The 8,037-nt window shown below is 42.8% G+C and overlaps 1 pseudogene; it reads right to left on the minus strand.

The window, feature by feature from the left end:
* Positions 1-3,337: 3,337 nt before the first annotated feature.
* On the minus strand, positions 3,338-7,567 carry LOC118011141 (annotated as a pseudogene).
* Between the last annotated feature and the right edge of the window lie 470 nt (positions 7,568-8,037).

The raw sequence follows: 8,037 nt of genomic DNA on the forward strand, positions 1-8,037 counted from the left end.
TTTCTTTCTTTCTTTCTTTCTTTCTTTCTTTCTTTCTTTCTTTCTTTCTTTCTTTCTGAGAGAGAGAGCACGCACAGGGGTGGAAGGGCAGAGGGAGAAGGAGAGAGAGAATCTTAAGCAGGCTCCATGCCCAGTGTGGAGCCTAACTCGGGGCTCGATCTCACAACCTGAGATCATGACCTGAGCCAAAATCAAGAGTCGGCCACTTAAATGACAGCCACCCAGGTGCCTTCAAAGGGTTGAAGGAAATTTCTAAGCAGGAAGAGTCAATATTAGTGGAGGAATTACCTTATAGTTTTGAAAGATATTCTGAGTTTTTACTAAGTCAAATTGGTCTTCCCACTAATTAATAGAGGTAGCTCAATATATGCTAGGTATCATGCTAAGTTTTTTGCCTGTGTTATTTCATCTAGGCCTCATGAACTTTGCAGGTAGATGTCATTTCCATTGTGTAAATAAGGAAACAGCAGTTTTGTGAAAGTGATTCACTTGACCAAGTTAGTGAGTGGTCAAATTGGGTTTCAAACCCAGTTCTAACTCCACAGCTTACTATTTTAACCACTACCATATGCTGTAGCTTCTTAAGAGATGGGATAAAACAAATACTGTAGGGTACTATAACAGGTATATGTCATTAACTAAGCTGAGACTCATGTCAAGGGACCCTCCCAAACCCTACTTATATCCCTCCAAACCCATGAGGCAATGACCTTCATCTAGTCCTGGCTAGGATGATGATTACAAAATATATGAAAGAGAAAGGACAATATAAGTGGACAATATAAGTGTCTTGATTTCTAAAACAATCGTCCTTGAGGCCAGGTCTATACAACCCAAAGAGAAGTTGTTACTCAACATTTGGAACTGGGACCAAGGTCAGACTGGCAACATGTTTAACTTTCAGGAGCAAAATTGGCAACATCAACCAATCAATCTCCACTAGCTAGCATCAGCAGTGCAGTGCATGCTACTTTCATGTCCCTGAAAAAACGAGTGGCTATTGTTTAGAGCAAAGGATCAATATCAAATGTTGTGTGAAATGAATTTGCAAGTGAGATACTTTATGTGTTAAGAGATACTTATGAGGGGCCGAATAATATCATGAGCAGGATTTGGGACTGCCAGGAAAGGTTTAGGAACAGTGTCCTTGATGATGCATGAATTGGTCATCTCATCATCCACAGGATTGATGGAAATATTGAAAAGGTAAGAGATTTGCTTCATTAAATGTATTAATGCCTTGCAAGTGTGAGAATGATGGCTGAAGAATCCAATTTGGAGGAAGAAGCTAGCTTGTTCTGGAAGAAACCCTAAACACAAGCAAAGTTTCTGCGAAGTCAATGCATTTTGAGTGATGAATGAAAACAGGAAGGACTTGACATTTGTTTTGAACTTTTAAGGGAAACTTGACAAAACAAGGTGTTCTCAAGCAGAATAGTAACCAGGGTAGAAAATGGGCTTTCTAATATGACCAAGAAACAAATGATGGAATCTTCAGAGGCAAACTGTAGCATGCCAGAGTCCCTAAGATGGGTGCAGAATCTGACTATGAATGAGGATAATGGGCTCGTGTTGTTCTGCTAGCAATGATACGATCCATGTAGAATTCACTTCTCAAAGGCAGTCCATCAGGCTAATAGGATAAGAATTTTAAAGCACTGGAGGAATTCTGTGATTGGCTTTTTCTTTTTTAAAATTTTATTTATTTATTTGTCAGAGAGAGCACAAGCAGGGGGAGAGAGAAGCAGACTCCCTGCAGAGCACGGAGCCCGATGTGGATGTGGGACTCAATCCCAGGACTCCGGGATCATGACCTGAGCTGAAGGCAGACGCTCAACCTACTGAGCCATCCAAGCGTCCCTGTGATTGGCTTTTTAGCCACAACAGGGCCATAGTTGGTAAATCACTTTCGCAATTTTAGTTGTGCTGAGGGCATTCAAAAATTCCTGTGGTTTGAACTCTGTCCTTGGTTCTTGGAACAACCCTAGTTTTGCACAGGGGAAATCCTAGAAACTCAGGTTTTCTCTGACTTTGTCATCCCATAAACTTACTTGGGGTCCTACTTCATTTCCTGTAACTCTCTTCTAGAATCCAAATCTCTTCTTTGGTTTCCCAACTGATAATGCATTCCCTGTGAAAGTGGTGTTCTGATTTGCCTCTCGTCAGGCCCTTCTAATCCTTACTTTAATACTATACTTCTATCTGTTCTTGGGATTCCTGGATACTTTCTACCTATTTCTTGCCTTGACACTATTGCCACTATCAGGGCTCCCTGACACTTTGGTCACCTGCTTGAGCTAGCTCCATAATGCTTAGGCCCCACTTAGGGCTTATGTAAGCCCTGCCTGTTTGTCTGGATCTAACTTACTTGAATGGTACTACTCAGCTTAGACTCCAGAGTCATTTATCACCAAGCTCAGAAAAATTTTCACCACTTGTAGAATGCAAATGCATCCTCAAAAGATGAAAAAGTTAACCTCAGCTGAGGAAATAAAAAAAATGTGTCTAAGATTATAAAGTAAATACTCAAAAAGGAAGTTCCAGTGATTTTGTTTTTAGTGTCAAGAGTGGACTTCTGTGAAGGGGATAAGTCTCATTTGGATGTATAAATTCTGATGGGTTTGTCACACAATCCCTATTACTTTAGTAGTAGTGTGAAATACAGTTTGATATCAGCTTTATTAAACTCCAATCTTGATCAGCTGGAAGAATAGTGAGACCAGACACCATGTCCCCAGACTTTGCATCTTCATTCATTTTTATGCCAGCAATGATCTTGCACTACAGGTGAAGCTGGACATAGAAGGTAAATTTGAGGAGCCTGAAGAGCTTGAGAGGAAGAAGAAAGAAGATGTTAAAGTTTAGAAATCTGGGGTGCCTGGGTGGCTCAGTCAGTTAAGCATGTGCCTTGGGCTCAGGTCACGATCTCAGAGTCCTGGTATTGAGCCCTGCATCGGGCTTCCTGATCAGCGGAGAACCTGGTTCTCCCTCTCCCTCTGCTGCTCCCCCTGCTTGTGCTCTCTCACTCTCTGTCTGTCAAATAAATAAATAAAATCTTAAAAAAAAGTTTAGAAATCTTGGAGCCCCTGCCAGCATGCCCTCAAAACCCCAATTCAATTGACTGGGTTCCTGATACCTGTCTAATTCTTGGCAGTCCTCTGTTCCTAAGGTCCTGAAATCTGTCTCTAGGCCCTCTCTCTGGATTTCTACTTCTAGATATACTGCTCTGGAACACAATTATAACTTTTCTCAATTAGTATCACTGCTCTAAGAACCATCCAGTCTTCCCCCACTTCCTAGCCTGGTTCCTTTATATAGAAATGCTAATGTGGATGGGTTACTGGTACTGTTGGCAAGCTTCTTTCAGGCCAAGGCTGAAGCCCATTTTCCTTCTTTCAGCCCCTGACTTATCCATCCCCTGTTTCCTCTCCTTCTCTCCTGAGGAGCCGCTGAGGTAACAGCAAGGCATCTGCCAAAATGGTGGAGGTTAAAGTATAAATTGAAACTGGAGCTCTTCTAATCTAGTATGACAGTTTGTGCTGATCAGGTTAATGGGGATAATTTCTCTTTGGCTTGTATAGAGACATGAAAATTTAATCTGATTTGTTATTAATTACTCTGTCCAATCATTAACATAATGTTTCACTAAATAGAAGAAATCTATTCATGTTGCAGAGGCAGTGTGTCAACCAAAGCACAATAATAGAAAAGTGTTGCCTTTTATGTTCATCAGGGAAGCTGTATGACCAACGTGAGTGAGACATGCACTTTGACACGTTTCTCACCAGTAGGGATGGGCTGTCCTGAGTTATACACTCTCCTTTAGCTCCCTCAGGGAATTACATACATTTGTGAGAGAGAGGCAGGGAATACAGAGGTACATGGTGTTTTGGGAACAGACTGAAACTAATTGGCCCACATGAAGATTAAATAACCACATCTTGAGTGAAAGCAAGATAATGCATTTCAAAAAAATGAAATGACTTTAGATGGCTCTTTTATATTCTTTTATTAACAAATATCTATTGAACAATGATTCTGTGTTAAGCACGTGCTGGGTACTGGAGATGTAATGTTCAAACAAGACAGACACAGATACTGCCTTTGTGAAGTTTATCATCCAGGTAGAGGATGTATATTTATGTGCCTATACATCTATATCCCTGATCATTCAGATAATTCAGATGCAGAGAAATTTATAATGAAGTAATGAAAAAGTCAGGGTGCTCTAAGAGCATATCATAAAGAGACTGGACGGCACCCAAAGAATGAGCCAGGTGGTAAGTGGAGTGAGGAAGGGGAGAAAGCACAGTATGTGTGAAAGTTTTGAGGAAGCATGTTTGGGGAACTTAAATTCTGAGAGGAAAGAAACTCTGAGAGCAAGAAAGCAAAAGATGAGACTGGAGACTGAGGCAAGAGTTATATGTTTTTTGGCAATTAAATGGGCTCTAGGTGGGCTCCATGTCCTTGGATGTCATGACAGGTAATGTTGGTCACTTCCATGGAGCATTTGGACTTCATCCCAAAGGCAATGGGAAGTTGTTGAAAGTTTTTAAGTTTAGGTGATCTTAGACTAGTAGATTTTTTTTTTTTAAAGATTTTATTTATTTATTTGAGACAGAGAGAATGAGAGAGACAGAGAGCACATGAGAGGGGGGAGGGTCAGAGGGAGAAGCAGGCTCCCTGCTGAGCAGGGAGCCCGATGCGGGACTCGATCCCGGGACTCCGGGATCATGACCTGAGCCGAAGGCAGTCGCTTAACCAACTGAGCCACCCAGGCGCCCTAGACTAGTAGATTTTTAAAGATTTTATTTATTTATTTGACAGAGAGAGACACAGCGAGAGAGGGAACACAAGCAGGGGGAGTGGGAGAGGGAGAAGCAGGCTTCCCGCCGAGCAGGGAGCCAGCCCAATGCGGGGCTCAATCCCAGGACCCTGGGATCATGACCTGAGCTGAAGGCAATCGCTTAACCAACTGAGCCACCCAGGCGCCCCTAGTAGATTTTTTAAAAAAATTTTTCCAATGGCCAACATGCTAAATAAACTCCTCAACCGATTTCAGAAACCTGGATGCAAGAAAAAGAAAAAGAAAGACATGTATGCATGGAGCAGATGAGACATTTCCACTCGGCATCTGCACAGAAGGCGAGGCAGAACCCCTGAGAGGCTGAAAAGTAATTACACTTCTACTCTGGATCTGTGTCTTAACCACAAGGAGTGTGTTCTGCAGGCTCTATTTCCTAATTGAGGGTAATTACAAGAAGTTAAAACTAGATTAGCGACAATTAGACCCTATACAAGAGGGAGCTCTGTGGGTGGTCGGGAAGGGAGTAGGAAGAACCAGCTGGGAAAGTGTTTCCCAAACTGTTTGGCATTCTTTGACTCATACTGTAGGTAGAAGTTCTTGGAGGGTTTATCTGTGCTCCTGGTGGTGCCCACCAGGAGGGAAGGCAGGTGAAATATGGTATACACACACACACACACACACATCGCTAACAGCCAATCAAGATTACTTTTTCGTCAAGCCAAAGTGCTTCATATGCCAATAAATGGAAACGAAGAGGAAAGGAAAGTGAAGTTTGCATTACAATTGAATGGAGCACTGGGTGTTGTACACAAACAATGAATCATGGAACACTACATCAAAAACTAATGATGTAATGTATAGTGATTAACATAACATAATAAAATAAAATAAATACATAGCTGAACATGGACAAACAAACAAACAAAACCAATTTGACTGAAGACGTCTTGTTTGAGCAACTACGTTTTTGTCCCACTTTGGATGTAGATACTGTGGGAGAGACATGGCAAGTATATGATCTTGTCTTTAAGAAGCTTCCAAGTCTATCTGAGAAATTTGGTGTGGCTGGAGCACAAAGGGGAAAAGGAGACTGATGAACGATGAGCTCAAGAGGTCCAGAAGCCAGGCTGAGGAGCTCTGACTCCATCCCAGGGGCAGAGGGGGACCACGGAAAGTTCGTGAAAACAGGGAAAGGACAGGGCCGGGTTTGGATTTTAGAAAGATACACCTGGCCACTTTAGAGAAAGTGGATGAGAGGGCATGGCAAGGAGCAAGTTGGGAGGGGGGCTCAGTCAGAGCTGCCTGTGGAGAAAGCTGGGGCTATCTATGATCATGAGGAGGAAGCTGGGGAGAAGCCAGTGTAGGCAGAAAAAAGTGACTTACTTCACTCTCTTCATACCAAACATTTATTGCTTTGATTCATTCAATCAACAAATAATTATTTTGCATCTGTTCTGTGCAGAGCACCATGCTAGGGGACATTAAGAGGGATAAGAATGATGTTATTCCAGTCTTCAAGGGAACTGCATAACTAACTGTTCAAGTGAGTGGAACAGTCAATAGATGTTCTAGGATTTTAGAGTCAGTTCTGCTCAGTGGAGGGGCAGATGATGTAAGAAATAACAGAAAGGGAGGTGAATGTGCATGAAGCCTGAGGAGAGACACAGTAAAGGGCATCGCTAGGCAGAAGCTAAGAGGGTATAATAGTAAGTAATATGCAATAAGTTTGGATGGGAAGGGTATGCTGACTATGTGTGTATAACAATGTGTGTATGTGTGTGTGCATATGTTGTGTACACATGGGCACATGTCCATAAGGCAGCCAAAAACCTTAGCACCAACAGATATTTCTATAAAAGAGAAAGACAGAAAGAGACAGAGAGGGAGAGAGAGAAAGAGACAGAGAGGGAGAGAGAGATTTTTGTGGCATACAAATTTGGTCTTTCACATTTTCCCCTAAAAGTCATCTATATATGGTGGTATAGCCTGATGGAGTTGCATTTGTCTGGCAAACTCAATTTTATCATGCAAGGATTAACCTGGAAGTCCCAAAGGCTTATGTTTTAGGGCCTGAGGGAGGATCCCTGCTCTGCTGGCCAGTTCCCTGGAAGGAGGGAACAGCAGTGGCCTGAATCTCCAAGTACTTAGTCTAGTGCCTGGCACCAGGACAAAGGAGGCCAGGAAGAAAGTGGCCTTCTCCACCATCTCAAGATAGAACAGGCCAGATTCTGTACAGGAGCCAGGTCACTGAAGAAGTGGTCAATCTCATAGGCTGCATGGAATGGCAGCTGGAAAGTCATGGCAACAGTGACCACAGGGGTTAGGAACTCATCCAGACAAGACCCACTGGCAACTAGGATGCATGTGTGGAGGTTCATGAGGGATGGGTGCTGGAGGGAGCTGCAGATAGCAAGGTGGCGGTCAGAAGACATGACTGGCAGAACAAAGCACTTGACTACTGCAATGAACTGAAGAGGTAAAACTGGACCACACAACCTGCAAAAGAAATTGCCCCAGGATCTGAGAGAGGGTCTATAACATCTTAGGGGCAATGGAAGTAGTGTACCAGATCTCAAGGAAGCAAAGATTGGACCAAAAGAAGTATGTGGGGGTTTGGAGGTTGAGCTCAAAGCAAATGACTGTGAGGATGAAAATGCTCCCCAGCATGGTCACTACATAGATGCCCAGAAATATCCCCACACGAAAAGACCGTAGCCCATAGAGATTCCCAGATTCCAGGAGGAGAAATTCTTTGTTCATGGTCGGATTATCTGTGTCTGTCAGATTCAAACATTAGACCTGAAAAAAAGAGAGAAATATCGCCAATTGGAGAAAGAGCTGTGCTCCTGGAGGGAAGAAATAGCCCCAGAAATGCCATATACTATTGAAACCAAAGGTTTTGTCTTTTCTCCTCCGAAACGAATTTTCTGTTTTGTTCTACTAGGTATATTTATCTAATACTTGTAGCAGAATCAGAAACTATGCCCTGGAGAGTGAACACAGAGGGCATCTCCTCTGCTCTTTTCGGCTCTTTTCCTTGACGTAACATGTGACAAGTCTACCTTTGGGAGTCTCATAGTGGGAGGCAAACACTTCTTAATAGGGACGTCATGCAGGAGCTTCTCTGAACTTCTGAAACTCAGCTCTTGAGACTCAATGAAAGCATGAGTCCAGGATCCTACAATAACATCAGGAATTTCAGACCACCCTATCTCCCACTGAACACCTAA

This window comes from Mirounga leonina, unplaced genomic scaffold, assembly GCF_011800145.1.
Source record: "Mirounga leonina isolate KUSES-001 unplaced genomic scaffold, KU_Mleo_1.0 Mir_101664, whole genome shotgun sequence".
In the NCBI taxonomy this organism is placed as follows: domain Eukaryota; kingdom Metazoa; phylum Chordata; class Mammalia; order Carnivora; family Phocidae; genus Mirounga; species Mirounga leonina.